Below are 16,926 nucleotides of genomic sequence, written 5' to 3'. Positions count from 1 at the left end.
GGCGGCGAGCCGAGCACTATGGCGGGGGTGGTGCGGGGCAGGGTGGCGAGGCCAGCCGGGCCAGCGCGATGGGGCGGGGCACCGGGCCGGGGCGGCGGGGTGCAGGTGCATGTGGTGAAGAGGAGATCGAGAGAGGCAGGGGAGGGGCCGCGGGTGCGGCCCCTTTTCTATAGTAGGTCAGTTATTTGCCGTCTGCTAGCAGACGGCAAAGAACGTACCTAGTGGGGTGGGGTCGGGGGGAAACGGACTACCTAACGGCCGTTCTCTTTGCCGTCCGCTGGCTGACAGCAATGAAGTTTTGCCGTCAGCCAGCAGACGGCAAAGAAAACGGCCGTTAGGTCGTCCTCGTACGCCCGCCACCCATGCTCTTTGTTGTCCGCTAGCGGACGACAAAGCTTCTTTGCCGTCGGTTGGCGGACGGCAAAGATTTGCTGATGTCAAAGCCCTCCGTTGTCGTCCGCTACCTCTTTGTCGTCTGTTTTTTGGTGGCTGATGGCAAAGCCTCTCTTTGCCATCCGCCAGCTGACGTCAATGAGTTGGCAGACGGCAAATTGTCAAATTCCAGTAGTGAATACCTCAAATGGTGCCATCTTCAGACTAGCCTGATAACCATTATTATATGAGAACTCTGCATAAGGTAAATTATCATCCCAACTGGACCATAGTCCATCACAAGCTCTCAACATATCCTCCAAAATCTGATTTACCCTCTCTGTCTGACCATCTATCTGTGGATGGAAAGTTGTAATGAACTACAGCCTAGTGCCTAAGGATTCATGCAACTGGCGCCAAAATTTGGATGTGAACTGAGTACCTCTATCAGACACTACCTTCCTTGGAACTCCATGCGGACAAACAATTTCAGACATATAAATCTTTGCTAGCTGGGCACTGGTATAGGTAGTCTTTACTGGGATGAAGTGATCAACTTTAGTCAAACGATCAACAACTACCCAAATAGAATCATAACCTGACCGAGTCCTGGGTAGACCTGTAATGAAATCCATACCAATCTCATCCCATTTACAATCAGGTATAGGCAATGGTTGTAACAAACAGGTATAGATTACCCCAATGTCACCTCGAGAATCCGCGATTTGAGTGCCAAAACATATATCAAGTGAATCAATATGATACCCCATTGTCACCATGGGTTTTCATAGCAAGACATACATCAAGTCTTCTCAAACCATAAAAGTACTCAATCCGATAAAAGTGAAGTCTCAAAGGAAAAAATTAATTCATGACAACAAGATAGAGAGGGAGAAACACCATATGATCCAACTATATTAACAAAGCTCGCGGTACATCAAGATTGTGCCGAATAAAGAACATGAGAGAGAGAGAGAGAGATCAAACACATAGCTACTGGTACAAACCCTCAGCCCCGAGGGTGGACTACTCTCTCCTCATCATGGTGGCCACCGGGATGATGAAGATGGCCTCCGGTGATGATTTCCCCTTCGACGGAGTGTCGGACCTGGATCCAGATTGGTTTTTCATGGCTACAGAGGCTTGCAGCGGTGGAACTTCTGATCTAGGGTTATTTCTGGGGGTTTCTAAATATATATGATTTTTTGGCGTCGGTCTCACGCTGAGGGGGGCCACGAGGGGCCCACTTGGTACCAGGGCATGCCAGAGGGGGGTGACGCGTCCTGGTGGGTAGTAGCCACCTCCCTTATCTTTTGGTCCTCCCACGAAGCTTCTAGTGCCTTCTTTGTTCCAAAAAAAAATCTTCAAAAAGTCTCACTTCATTTGGAGAACTTTTATTTATGCACAAAAAACAACACCACGGTAGTTCTGCTGAAAACAATGTCAGTCCGTAGTTCCATACAAATCATACCAAAACCATATAAAATTGTTGTAAACATGACATGAATACTTCATAAATTATAGATACGTTGGAGACTTATCATCTCCCAACTACCACCATGAGAATGGTAAAATGGAAAACCTATCAAGGGCAAACCTTTGAGTGGCACATAGTCTACTTGAGCTAGATGATGACGATCTTGACTTCCTCATGTTGGACCACCTTTCTTGATTGCGTTGGCTCGATGAAGACAAGTAGATTGTTCCCCCATACTTGCTACTTTTTGAGCTCGCATTTGTTTTTCCCTTGAAGAGGAAAGGGTGATGCAGCAAAGTAGAGCCAAGGTATCAATCCAGTAGGAGGAACACACAAGTCTCCAATGATAGCACCTGCACAAACAAACAAATATTTGCACCCAACGCGAGAAAAGGGTTGTCAATCCCTTCACGGTTACTTGCAAGGATGAGATCTGATAGTGATAGATGTAAAAAAATAAAAGTAAATAAAATTCAGCGAGGTATTTTTGGGTTTTTGGTTTTATAGATCTGAAAATAATATGATAAAGATAGACCCGGGGGCCATAGTTTCACTAGAGGCTTCTCTCTTGAAAGAACACATACAGTGGGTAAACAAATTACTGTTGAGCAATGATAGAAAAGCGAATAATTATGACAATATCTAAGGCAATGATCATGAATATGGGGCATCACGCCTGTGACAAGTAGACCAACTCCTGCCTGCATCTACTACTATTACTCCACACATCGGCCGATATCCAGCATGCATCTAGTGTATTAAGTTAACAAGAATAGAGTAATGCCTTAAGCAAGATGACATGATGTAGATAGATATATCCAATCAATATGACTAAACCCAGCCTTTTTATCGTCAATGGCAACAATACAAATATGTGCCTCACTACCCTTTCGGTCACTGGGTGAGGACACCGCAAGATTGAACCCATTACAAAGCACCTCTCCCATTGCAAGAAAAATCAATCTAGTTAGCCAAACCAAATGAATAGATTGGAGAGAAATACAAAGCTATATTAATCATGCATAAAAGAGGTTAGAGAAGACTCAAATAATATTCATAGATAATCTGATCATAAAGCCACAATTCATCGGATCTCAACAAACGCACCGCAAGAGAATATTACATCGAATAGATCTCAAAGAACATCGAGGAGAACATTGTATTGAAGATCAAAGAGAGAGAAGAAGCCATCTAGCTACTTTCTATGGACCATTAGGCTTGTGGTACACTACTCACACATCATCGGAAGGGCGGCAAGGCTGATGTAGAGGCCCTCCATGATCAAATTCCCCTCCGGCGGAGTACCAGCAAAGGCTTCCAGATGGGATCTCACGAGGTTAGAGACTTGCAGAGGCAGAAAAGTATTTTTGGTGTGCCCCCTCATGTACGAGGAATATTGGGTATTTATGGAGCTAAGATTAGGGTTAGAGATGCCACGATGGGCCCGAAAGCTCGGGGGGCGTGCCCCCCCTAGGGCGCGCCTGGTGAGCTTGTGGCCCATCCGTGGCTCTTCTGGCCTCCTTCCAAAGCTTCCTATGTGTCTTTCTGTCAAAGAAAAATTGTCAAAAAGTTTCATTCCGTTTGGACTCCATTTGGTATTGATTTTTTGTAGAATACAAAAACAAGGAAAAACAACAACTGGCACTTGGCTCTAGGTTAATAAGTTAGTCCCAAAAAATGACATTAAATAGCATAATAGTGCATATAAAACATCCAAGATGGATAATATAATAGCATGGAACAATCAAAAATTATAGATACGTTGGAGACGTATAAGTACGCTACTATGGGAGAGCCACTCTTCGGCACATCTTCACAAGTCCATTATCACCACAATGGACGACAAGTTTCAAAGATGATCTCTTCTTGATGCTCCACTTGATCTTGCACACCGCAACCTAACCCTGCATACAACTCACATGTAGACCATGGGTTGGTACACAAAGCATAATGGACAGGGCTTACCATACCATGGGATCACTTGATCCCTCTCGCTACATCTTGTATGCTTTGTGTGTTGATCTATTTGATTCACACTTTGACTTAGTCTTGATCAACCTTGTATCATGACTGCTACATGACCACTCTTTCGATAATTCCTTGAACAGCACCTTGGTCATCACATAAACTCCTTGAAACCAACACATGGACTTCAAAAATGCCTATGGAAAAATCCTTAAAATATAACTCAATGCAACCATTAGTCCATAGATATTGTCATCAATTACCAAAACCAAACATGGGGGCACCACATGTTCTTTCAATCTCCCTAGGTACGTGAAGAAGCTACGAGTAGCAAAGGAAACTTGTGTACAGGAGGGATCCAAGAAAGGTCTAATTTTGCATGGATAAGTTGTTTCTTTAGGTCAAGTTTGCACAGGGTGTGCGTACAACAAGGACTGGTGCATAAGGCTCAGACGAGTTTTGAGTGTGTTGTGAAGGATCATGCATACACAGGATGTCAAGCAATGCACATAGATGTGCGGGGCGGACACAACGCAGGGTGGAGCATTTGCAGTCGGTTAAGGTCGGCTAGGTTGCACTAGAGACAGTCTGATGGATCACAAGGATGTCGGTCAGAATAGAAGAAAGAAGTGATTTCAGTGACAACAACATAAGAGTGTGATGCTAATGGTGGTCGACTTCTGGGGTGTGGAAACACGTGGTGCAAGCCTGAGGGCTTGTGCGGATTTGACAAGACTACGGCGCAAGTTGATTCAGGACGGTGGACATGAGAGCTTGGAGTCAATGGGGTGCATGGTAGCATGGAGCATCTACACGGAGTCATGTTGAAGATGGAGCCGAAGTCTGATGGACCACTTCACCCTGTGTTGATGGAGGGGTGAAAGGATCGAGAAGAGGTGTCTAGAGGGGGGTGATTAGACACTAAGCAAGAAAAGTTGCAGTTTTTAATTTTTTTAAGTTGAAGTGGAGTTTTGGCACAAATTTAACAATCACAATACATATCAATCAAGCATGCAAAGAGTATATGAGTAGCGGAAAGTAAAGCGCGCCACTTGCAAGAATGTAAAGGTATGGGATTGGAGTGTGCAAACGCAATTTGGAGACACGGAGATTTTTGAATCGTGGTTCCGGTAGGTGTTGCTATCGCACATCCACTTTGATGGAGACTTCAACCCACGAAGGGTAACGCCTGCGCGAGTCTATGGAGGGCTCCACCCACGAAGGGTCCACGAAGAAGCAACCTTCTCTATCCCAACATGGTCGTCGCCCGCGAAGGACTTGCCTCACTAGGGTAGATCTTCATGAAGTAGGTGATCTCCTTGCCCTTACAAACTCCTTGGTTTAACTCCACAATCTTGTAGGAGGCTCCCAAGTGACACCTAGCCAATCTAGGAGACACCACTCTCTAAGAAGTAACAAATGGTGTGTTGATGATGAACTCCTTGCTCTTGTGCTTCAAATGATAGTCTCCCCAATACTCAACTCTCCCTCACAGGATTTGGATTTGGTGGAAAGAAGATTTGAGTGGAAAGAAACTTGGGGAAGGGTAGAGATCAAGATTCATATGGTAGGAATGGAATATCTTGACCTCAACACAAGTGTAGGTGGTTCTCTCTCAGAAAATGTATGTTGGAAGTGTAGGCACATTATGATAGCTCTCTCCATGAATGAAGAGTGGGTGGAGGGGTATATATAGCCTCCACACAAAATCTAATCGTTACACACAACTTGCCAATCTTGGTGGGACCGAATCATGAAACTCGGCCGGACCGATTTAGCAAATAATGTGACCAATAGGATTTTTGGTGGGACCGATATGGTTAGGGTTAGGGCATAAAGTAATCTCGGTGAGACCGATTACACAAACTCGGTGAGACCGATTTTGGTAATAAGCTAACCAGAGAGTTGGTCAGGCAAACTCGGTGGGACCGATTCGCACATCTCGGTTGGACCGAAATGTTACAAAGAGGAATAGAGAGTTTGCATTGTAATCTCGGTAGGACTGATTACACAAACTCGGTGAGACCAATTTTGGTAATAGATACATATAGAGATATTACAATCCCATCTCGGTGAGACCGAGATCCCTATCGGTGAGACCGATTTGCCTAGGGTTTGTGGTAGTGGCTTTGCATCTAAACTCTGTGGCGCGGAATAGAAAGAATCGGTGGGGCCGAGTTGTACTTTTGGTTTGGGTCATATGTGGATGTGAGAAGGTAGTTGAGGGCTTTGGAGCATATCACTAAGCACTTTGAGCAAGCAAGCCATTAAGCAACACCTCATCCCCTCTTGATAGTATTGGCTTTTCCTATAGACTCAATGTGATCTTGGATCACTAAAATAGAAAGAGTAGAGTCTTGTGCTTGGAGCTTGAGCCAATCCTTTGTCCTTAGCATCTCGAAGGGGTTCCACATCCTCTAGTCCATGCCACTCCATTGTTGAACTTATCTAAAACATACTAGGTAAAAGTGTTAGTCCAACAAGAGATATGTTGACATAAATTACCAAAATCACCCAGGGAGCACTTGTGCTTTCAATCTCCCCCTTTTTGGTAATTGATGACAACATACATTAAAGCTTTAGATAAAGATATAGAGAGTAACAAGTAAAGATTTGGAAAGACATGTAACATGCATAGGCTCCCCCTACATGTATGCAATCGTGTGAATATGTAATATAGGAGCAAGTGAATGCATAACCATGATAGAGTAGGCAATGTGTTACATGTATCTTGGATATATGCATCAGAGCAAAAGATGTGAATATGGGAAATGTACCTTCATGTTCAGGAGTCCTTCTTGCAAACAGTATGTACATCAGCAAGAAATCCTCATAAACGTGAATGTGATGCATATACTTACCTTGTGGTCTTGGGTTGGCTTAGGATGAAATGAACCTACGTAAACAAGGTTAGATAACACAGATACACCTACTAGCCAAAGCAAACAAGAGAAACCACAAGAGAACTAAGACTGGGATGACATGTAGAGTGAGTACTAAGTACCACATTGAACATAGACATGTCCCCAAAGGTAAAGATGTGCAATGAATTCAATGATTTCCTTCCCTTAGATCTTGCTCCCCCTGAATCTAACATGGGATATTGGGAGAAGATAGGGAACAAAAAATCAGAGCTCAAGGAAAAGAAACAGAGCTAATGCAAACAAACAAATATGAACATGTCTTTCCCCTCTTAAAGACATGTGACTTCTCTCCTCTTGAACACCAAGCATCTAGGTTCCTTGATGATTACTCTCTCTCCCCTTGAGTATTCTCTACCCCTATAGATATGATTAAGCTTTGATGTGATCTCCCTCTCCCCCTTTGACATCAATTTCCAGGAAGGGTTCTTCTGGATTTTTGTCACGAATGGGTTTGGTCCTTGAGTCACAAAACAAAGCAGAAAGTTGAATGTGATGCTGGTAGAGGACAAGATTCATTGAGTGGAGCTGGTTCAAAGTAATGCAGGAACAAGTGGCAAAATGTCTTTCATGCTATGAAATCGGTGACTCTGAGTTTTATGCTTCGGTTGCACCGAAAAGATTCGGTTAGACCGAAAATAACAGACCGTTGTGACCAAGTTCATCACAGAGAAAACATTTGTCACCTCAGCTCTCTAGACAAGGAAGATTTCACAAGGATTTGCAAGGAATTGGATGCGAGGAATGTAGAACAGAAAATAAAATAAAATAAATCTAGATGAAGTTTTTTTGAAAGGAGAAACAAATAGGGATGAGACAAATGCAAGAGCAAAGAAAATAAACACGAGAGAACTTCATCTAGAAGTGGTCGGCGACGAAGTCACCTATGTTAGAGTATATTAACTTAGGAGTCAAGTGAGATCACTTGATCATAGGTCATACTCATCGTTTAAGCTCAAAATGGGGTTACCATTTTTCGTTTAAGCATTTTGATGTATTCACATCTTATCGAGTTGCTTTGACTCATGTCTTGGAGTAAAGCTTCTCTAAGATGGAATAACATACCTTGGGTGGTGATGTTGATCGTGATCATGTAGTTTAACTTATGTGGGTTGCTCAAGATTGATGTAGCTCATCAAGAGTTGGGAGCACCACTTTTGGAATTTGAGTTCGTCTACCTACATGGGTTAGTTTTGCAAGGAAGAGCACTTGTGTATCCAAAATGACAATCATGAAACTCAACATAGAATTTGTCAAAGGATATGTTTGAATGGTTTCGTGCTTCCTTGTCTTCAACCACCATTGTGTATAGACTTGGTGATGTAGAGATTGCTCAAGATGTGAGTGGGTTGCAATCTCATAGATTTAGATTCATCCAAGTACCTACACGGGTTAGATATCATGCAAGGTGCAAATATATCCAAGACATAAGATTATCATCATAAGAGAGGTATCAAGGATTAGTCATAGGCTCATGTCTTGCATGTATCAAAAATGGAGTTCCTACTCCAAGTTTGAAGCATCAATGATGTTCAATTCACCTCTCAACCTGCAAAACACTTTCTCATCAAGTGGTTTAGTGAATATATCAGCTAATTGCTTTTTGGTGCGAACATGCTTAAGATTAATATCCCCTTTGGCAACATGACCTCGAATGAAATGATGACGAACTTCAATATGCTTAGTTTGAGAGTGTTGCACGGGATTGTGAGCAATCTTGATAGAACTTTCATTGTCACAAAGCAATGGAACATGTTTCACATATATCCCATAATCTTTAAGAGTTTGGGTCATCCAAACTAATTGAGCACAACATGAACCAGCGGCAATGTATTCCGCTTCGGCGGTGGATAAGGATACCGAGTTTTGTTTCTTGGAAGACCAAGATACAAGAGATCTACCAAGAAATTAACAAGCACCCGAAGTGGACTTTTTATCAACCTTGTCACCGGCATAGTTCGAGTCGGAGTAGCCAACAAGATTGAAAGAGGCCCTCTTTGGATCCCAAATGCCAATGTTTGGTGTATGGATTAAGTATCTCACTATCCTTTTCACGGCCTTAAGATGACATTCTTTAGGAGCGGCTTGATATCATGCACACATGCACACACTTATCATAATATCGGGACGTGAAGCACATAGATATAACAATGAACCAATCATGGAGCGGTAAACCTTTTGATCAACCGTTTCACCATCTTTGGTCAAATCAAGATGTCCACTAGTAGGCACGGGTGTAGTCATACCTTTGCATTCTTGCATATTGAACTTCTTGAATAAGTCCTTGGTGTACTTTGTTTGAGAGACAAATGTACCTTCCTTAGTTTGCTTGATTTGCAAACCAAGAAAGAATTTGAGTTCACTCATCATCGACATCTCAAACTTCTCCGACATTAGCTTTCCAAACATTTCACTAAAGTGAGGGTAAGTCGAACCAAATATAATATCATCAACATAGATTTGTCACACAAATAGTTCTCCATTAACCCTTTTAGTAAAAAGAGTAGAATCAATTTTTCCAATTTCAAAGCCTTTTTCAATAAGGAACTTGGTCAAGCATTTATACCAAGATCTAGGAGCTTGTTTAAGACCATAAAGAGCTTTGTGAAGTTTGTAAACATGATTAGGTTTCTTAGGATTGACAAAGCCAGGAGGTTGCTTAACATAAACTTCCTCCTCTATATCACAATTTAGAAAAGCACTTTTAATGTCCATTTGGTACAAGGTGATATCATGGTGATTAGCATAGGCAAGTAAGATGCGAATGGACTCAAGTCTAGCAACAGGGGCATATGTCTCACCATAGTCCATACCTTCGACTTGAGTGTAGCCTTGGGCAACGAGACGTGCTTTGTTGCGAACTACTTGCCCATCCTCATCTTTCTTGTTGCAAACCACCCATTTGGTACCGATGATGTTGTGGTTGTTGTCGGGCTTCTCAATCAATGTCCAAACTTGGTTTCTCTCAAAGTTGTGTAGCTCTTCATGCATGGCGTTTATCCAATACGGATCTGCCAATGCTTCCTCAACCTTCATAGGTTCAATGCTAGATATAAATGAATAGTGTTCACAAAAGTTAGCTAAACGAGTTTTAGAGCGAGTAATTCTCCCGGTTTGGATATCATTGTAGATTTGCTCGACGGGGTGGTCTTTAGCAACTCTTGCTCGAACTCGTGAAAGCTTTTGCTTGGATCTAGGTGGAACATCTTCTTCATCTTGTTCTTCTTCATGGCCTTCTTCGTTGTTGACGTTGTCATTCTCTTGTTGTGGTGGAGGAGGTTGTTGATGTTAATCTTGGTGTACTTCCTCGTTTTCTTCATCTTGGTGTGTCCTACTTGTGGATGCTTCCGTATCAACTCTAGGTTCACCTTGTTGTGAGGTAGAAGCTTCCACTTGGACGGACGAGGTACTCTCCTTCACCTCTTTTAGACGAATCTTGCCAATAGACAAGTCTTGGATTGCTTCTGAAGGTTCTTTGTCTCCTACATCAATTGGCAATTGCTGTACTTGCGAGCCGTTAGATTCATCAAACTTCACATCTACCGTCTCTTCAATGTTTTAGGTGAAATTATTGTAGACATGGTAAGTGTGAGAGTTTGAACCATAACCAAGTAGGAAACCTTCATGAGACTTAGGAGCAAATTTAGAATGACGATGCTTATCAAGAATGTAGCACTTTGAGCCGAATACTCGAAAGTATCCAACTTGGGGTTTGTTACCGGTGAGGAGCCCGTATGTCGTCTTGCCGAGTAGCTTGTGAAGATACAAGCAATTTGTTGCGTGACAAGCTGTCTCAGCCGCTTCCGCCCAAAAGTGCTTCAGCGTCTTGGACTCATCAAGCATCGTTCTCGCCATTTTGATGAGCGTTCGGTTCTTCCTCTAAACAACTCCATTTTGTTGAGGTGTGTATGTAGCCGAGAACTCATGTGAAATCCCTTCTTCGTCAAGAAAGGTGCCCACATTTGCTTTCTTGAACTCCGTTTCGTTGTCGCTCCGAACCTTCTTGATCTTCACTTCAAACTGATTTTGAGCCTTCCTAGCGAAGTTTTTGACGATCTTTTGGACCTGCGATTTATCATCGAGAAAGAATACCCACATAAATCATGAAAAATCATCAACTATAACTAGACTAAAAGAATTTCCACTGAGACTTTTGTAGGCGTTGGGACCAAAGAGATCCATGTGAAGTAGCTTGAGTGGCCTCCTTGTGGTCATGATGTTCTTCACGGGATGTCTTCCTCCAACTTGTTTACCTGCTTGACAAGCGCTGCAAAGTCTATCCTTATCAAATATGACATCGTTAACGCCAAGGATATGATTTCCTTTAATAAGCTTGTCAAGGTTTCGCATGCCGACATGACCTAATCGTCCATGCAATAACCAACCTTTAGAGGATATAGCAATAAAGCAAGTTCTAGGTTGAGCCTTTTTAGTGAAATCAACAATGTAAAGATCACCTCTACGAATGCCGGTAAAGACCATTTTATGATTGTCTCTACGAAACACTTGACAATCTACTTTAGTAAATAGGACATTGAAACCAAAATCAGCAAGTCTAGATACTGAAAGTAAATTGTATCCAAGAGATTCAACGAGCATGACATTTTGTATGGAGCTATCATGTGAGATGGCCACCTTACCGAGGCCAACCACCTTACCCTTTGAGTTGTCACCGAAAGTGACATACTTTCGAGGGCCGTCATTTTCAGCAAGCTCACGAAACATGTCTTTATCTCCGGTCATGTGATCGGTACATCCACTGTCAAGAACCCATTCCTTTCCTCCCGCCATATATCCCCGAAGATTTGCCATAAGGCCAAAGTGTCTCATTGCATCATCAAGATCAAAGTCACTATCATCATCCTCATCATAGTATCCATGTTCAACATTGTCATGTGGTGGATCAATTACTAGAGAGGGTGATTTGTTAGAGTGAGTTTGACAATGATCTCCTTTATGAATTCTAGTAGCTTCAGAAATAATATCACTAAAAATTCCAACATCTCCTTTGGCACGCATAAGATTTGTAAGCTCAAATAGACAATCACCAAACATAGGATCATTGGAATTCATCTTACTCAAGGCAATAGACTTATGGAGAATTTCATCTAGATTTTTCAAGGAATAATTTGGAAATCGTTCCTCAGGAAATTTTCATATGGTGTAGGCACACTTAAGAGTAGGCAAGCAACCTATCAAGTTTCAAGGCAAACCTCTAGTGATAAGATCAATAGTTCTAAGATTGCGAATCATGTGAATTGACTCATCAAGGGTAGGATGCATAGAATCAGCGTGAGGTGCACAAGAGCTAGAAATGTACTTGTTCAAATGATATTCATTGAAAATCACAAGCATCTCATTTTTTCACTCATGAAAATACTCTCCGTCAAGTATAGGCACTCTATGTCTAACACTCCCCAAAGAAGACTCATCCATCTTCCTCCAATGGTGTTTAAACCAAAGCAATGGAGACCAAAGCTCTGATACCAATTGAAAGGATCGAGAAGAGGTGTCTAGAGGAGGGTGATTAGACACTAAGCAAGAAAAGTTGCAGTTTTTAATTTCTTTAAGTTGAAGTGGAGTTTTGGCACAAGTTTAACAATCACAATACATATCAAGCAAGCATGCAAAGAGTATATGAGCAGCGGAAAGTAAAGCATGCAACTTGCAAGAATGTAAAGGGATGGGATTGGAGTGCGCAAACACAATTTGGAGACACGGAGATTTTTGAGCCATGGTTCAGATAGGTGGTGCTATCATACATCCACGTTGATGGAGACTTCAACGCACCAAGGGTAACGGCTGCGCGAGTCCATGGAGGGCTCCACTCACGAACGGTCCACGGAGAAGCAACATTGTCTATCCCACCATGGTCGTCGCCCATGAAGGACTTACCTCACTAGGGTACATCTTCACGAAGTAGGCGATCTCCTTGCCCTTACAAACTCCTTGGTTCAACTCCACAATCTTGTCAGAGGCTCCCAAGTGACACCTAGCCAATCTAGGAGACACCACTCTCCAAGAAGTAACAAATGGTGTGTTGATGATGAACTCCTTGCTCTTGTGCTTCAAATGATAGTCTCCCCAACACTCAACTCTCTCTCACAGGATTTGGATTTGGTTGAAAGAAGATTTGAGTGGAAAGCAACTTGGGGAAGGCTAGAGATCAAGATTCATATGGTAGGAATGGAATATCTTGACCTCAACACAAGTGTAGGTGGTTCTCTCTCAGAAAATGTATGTTGGAAGTGTAGGCACGTTCTGATAGCTCTCTCCATGAATGAAGAGTGGGTGGAGGGGTATATATAGCCTCCACACAAAATCTAACCGTTACACACAACTTGCCAATCTTGGTGGGACCGAATCGTGAAACTCGGTCGGACCGATTTAGCAAATAATGTGCCCGTTAGGATTTTCGATGGGACCGACATGCAACTCGGTAGGACCGATATGGTTAGGGTTAGGGCATAATGTAATCTCGGTGAGACCAATTACACAAACTTGGTGAGACCGATTTTGGTAATAAGCTAACCAGAGAGTTGGTCATGCAAACTCGGTGGGTCCGATTCGCTCATCTCGGTTGGACCGAAATGTTACGAAGAGGAACATAGAGTTTACATTGTAATCTCGGTAGGAACGATTACACAAACTCGGTGAGACCGATTTTGGTAATAAATACATACAGAGAGATTACAATCCCATCTCGGTGAGACCGAGATCCCTATCGGTGAGACCGATTTGCCTAGGATTTGTGGCAGTGGCTATGGCATCTGAACTCGGTGGCGCCGGATAGAAAGAATCAGTGGGGCCGAGTTGGACTTTTTGTTTGGGTCATATGTGGATGTGAGAAGGTAGTTGAGGGCTTTGGAGCATATCACTAAGCACTTTGAGCAAGCAAGCCATTAAGCAACACCTCATCCCCCCTTGATAGTATTGGCTTTTCCTATAGACTCAATGTGATCTTGGATCACTAAAATAGAAAGAGTAGAGTCTTGTGCTTGGAGCTTGAGCCAATCCTTTGTCCTTAGCATCTCGAAGGGGTTCCACATCCTCTAGTCCATGCCACTCCATTGTTGAACTTATCTAAAACATACTAGGTAAAAGTGTTAGTCCAACAAGAGATATGTTGACATAAATTACCAAAATCACTTAGGGAGCACTTGTGATTTCATGGGGCTACAACGCAAGAGCTCGGAAAGTCGAAACTTATTTCAGTGGTAAAGCGGGAGACACGTTGTTCGGACTGAGGCCTAGTGGTCTGAAGGAGACATGATAATCGGCATCGGTCGGTGATAATCGGTGGTTATCGTCAGTGGGGGCTAAGTGGTGTGGGTTCGCGACCTAGAGACTCGACCGGGGAAGTAGAGGCTCGGCGCGGTCATAGCGGCGAGGCGTGTAGTAAGCATAGGACACAACGCCAGACCATGGCTCTTGTGGTCATACAAAGTGTGCAAGGGTGGTGAAGCAGCATTGTCGAGTACCAAATTCAAGTTGGTTACTAGATCTATCGGTGTCGGTTGATGGACGAGAGTTGACCATGAAGAATTTGGGAAAGTGGTGGAACGTCTGAATTGTGAAAAGCTAAGAGAATACATGGCCTTATATTCTATGGTGTTCAATGCACATGAAAAAGTGCGGTCGCAGATACAGAAGGAGGCAGAGTGTTATACTGTGGGGCATGTAAAAGGTTATTCGAAAAAGGGACATAACTCCGAATTTGACTCGGGATGACACAGGGCAACGGTGAAATTCTTTCAAATTTCAGGCAGACAACCAAGAAAGAACTAGGATGATGAGTTCGGGTAACTTTATGTTTGGTGTTTAATATGTGTGTTGTTCATTTTCACACGGATTAATAATCGGCGTGTGATGACGTTGAACTAATACTCTAGAAGTTTGGGAGCACACAATAGAGTACAAAAGAACTTAATATTGCTCCAATGTTGATTTGTGAAGAAGACGGGAAGGGACTACAGTTGTAGATGGAGTCACATAGAGTCTGAAAATAGCACATTGCTTATGGTATAATCTCAAGTTCAATATACATGGCAGAAAAGCAGTTCTATCATGCGCAGGACATCCAGTGCATGGATCAGCCATCGACTTGATTTGAGACCAGGACGCATGCAAACTTGCCAGTAGTATTTTTTCATTACCTCAATAATATAGTCTTGTATTCTCAATCCATCAATCAACTTTATGTCTTCTCTCTCCTCCTTTTCCTCTCACACCACACACACAAGAGTGAGTTCATTTAATTATTTTCAGTCTTAAACTTGGAACAGCTATATATATATATATTATACTCCATCCATTTCAAAACGTAGTGCGTATAGATTTTTTTTCAAATCAAACGTTAACTAAGTTAATAGAGATAACTATTCATATTAACAATACCAAATCAATACCTACTAATAAATTACGAAGCATTTCTGCCCGTTTACCTTCAGCATTTTTACATAATAGCTCCTGTTTTTCATTTAAGTAAGATGTGGTCCAATATTAAGTGTCTTTCCCTGTCGGGCTTTGGCTCGATTATGGGCCGCTATCTCGCACGCCTGGGCGCTGATTATTATTCCTCGTTCAGCATCCCCAGTTTGCTATGTTTTCAGCTCGTTTGGGTCCCTGCTTTTACTATTTGCAAAGAATATGTTAAACATGATCATACTATAACTTTGCAACCGTAACTCGGATTAAAATAATCTGTATATGTAATTTGATTAGTAAAAATGTGTAGTTTCCAACCATGCTATTATTTGTTCATGTTAACCGCTTTAAAATTCTTTTTAATGCAAAACCTTAATTAACATAATTAACTGTAATGGTGTATTTTGGGAAATGCTAACGCACAATATAACTATCATATAACCTTTCTATATATGAAGTATGTTAGGAGGGCCTATATGGATCGGAGGGAGTATGAATGATCGGTTTCAATGGGCATATAGAAGTACTAAAAAGGAGATAATAAAAGGTGTGATTGGCGGGGATAAAAAAAGACTAGGATATTCAAAAACATATGAAGGAAAGAATAATGCAAAGGAATTGGTATTAATACCAAGTGCATGGCATGCATTCAATGCAATAATGAAAAGGAATTAATACTGAGGGAATGGGAGGGACACGCATATATGTGTTGCTACGTAGTGTGCGACCGTTATGTGCAACAGAACTAACGCAACCAGGATGGTGAGAGGCGCTATGTGAGCATCGAGTTGCATGCAATGAACTAGGGTCGTTTCGCTCAGAGGTACACATTTAATAGAATCCAATTAAGATTTTTCTCACGACTTGGTGAAAATTTCAAACATTGCTTCAATTTACAAATAATGCCTTGGTATGAAAAATTAAAAATTAGGCTCTTTAAGATCAGAATTGCCGTACAAAAAAAGTACCGAAAGTATTGTATGTGTAGCATGCTTCTTTATGTACTACTGGCATGAATTATGCGCCTCTCCGCCATGGCCTGGTACAATTGAGATGTTGTTGGGCCATGCTAATGTATACTTCAGTGGACGTGTCAATTATCCCTTTGCAACATACGGGCACATGTGCTAGTATATAATAATGAATGCAATGATATAAGTTTGGCATTCTAGATGTCAATATTTTTCTCCATCAATTTGGTCAAAGTTTATGATACTTGACTTTTCAAAAAATCTCCATACCATGATGATGAACCTTATTAGCAAATTTCGATGTCATGCTTGTGTGATTATTCTTCGAATGATCGATTGCGCACCTCAAATTAATTCTAATACAGACCCATGTGTCATGAAAAAAGAGAAGATGATGATGTCCACTCAAAAGCACTAGTATAATTCCTACTTCAGCTACATGCCTACGCGCACAGGAAACGGCCCCACACAAGTGCCAACGCATTCGGACCACGATCCATCACCGGTCCTCGGGCTGTTTATTGCCGGCCGGCTACCGGGAGCGGCGGGCGAGCGCGTCCTCCTGCCCCGTTGTTTCCGGGCAAAACCGTCGATCCAGGAGCAGATCCGCCGGCGGAAACGCTGCGCAGGACCGCGTAGGCTACGCCCCACTCCCCCTGACATGGTGACGCCTCCGCCGTGAGCCGAGGGGGCCAAATTTACTGTTTTGACCCTTTTGTGCACGTTTAGCCGCATCTGACCCTTGTCTGGAAAAAAAATCGGATCTGACCCTTTTCCTACCGCCACCCGAGCT

The sequence above is a fragment of the Triticum aestivum genome, chromosome 4B, assembly GCF_018294505.1.
Source record: "Triticum aestivum cultivar Chinese Spring chromosome 4B, IWGSC CS RefSeq v2.1, whole genome shotgun sequence".
In the NCBI taxonomy this organism is placed as follows: Eukaryota; Viridiplantae; Streptophyta; class Magnoliopsida; order Poales; family Poaceae; genus Triticum; species Triticum aestivum.
This window is presented reverse-complemented; position numbering follows the sequence as displayed.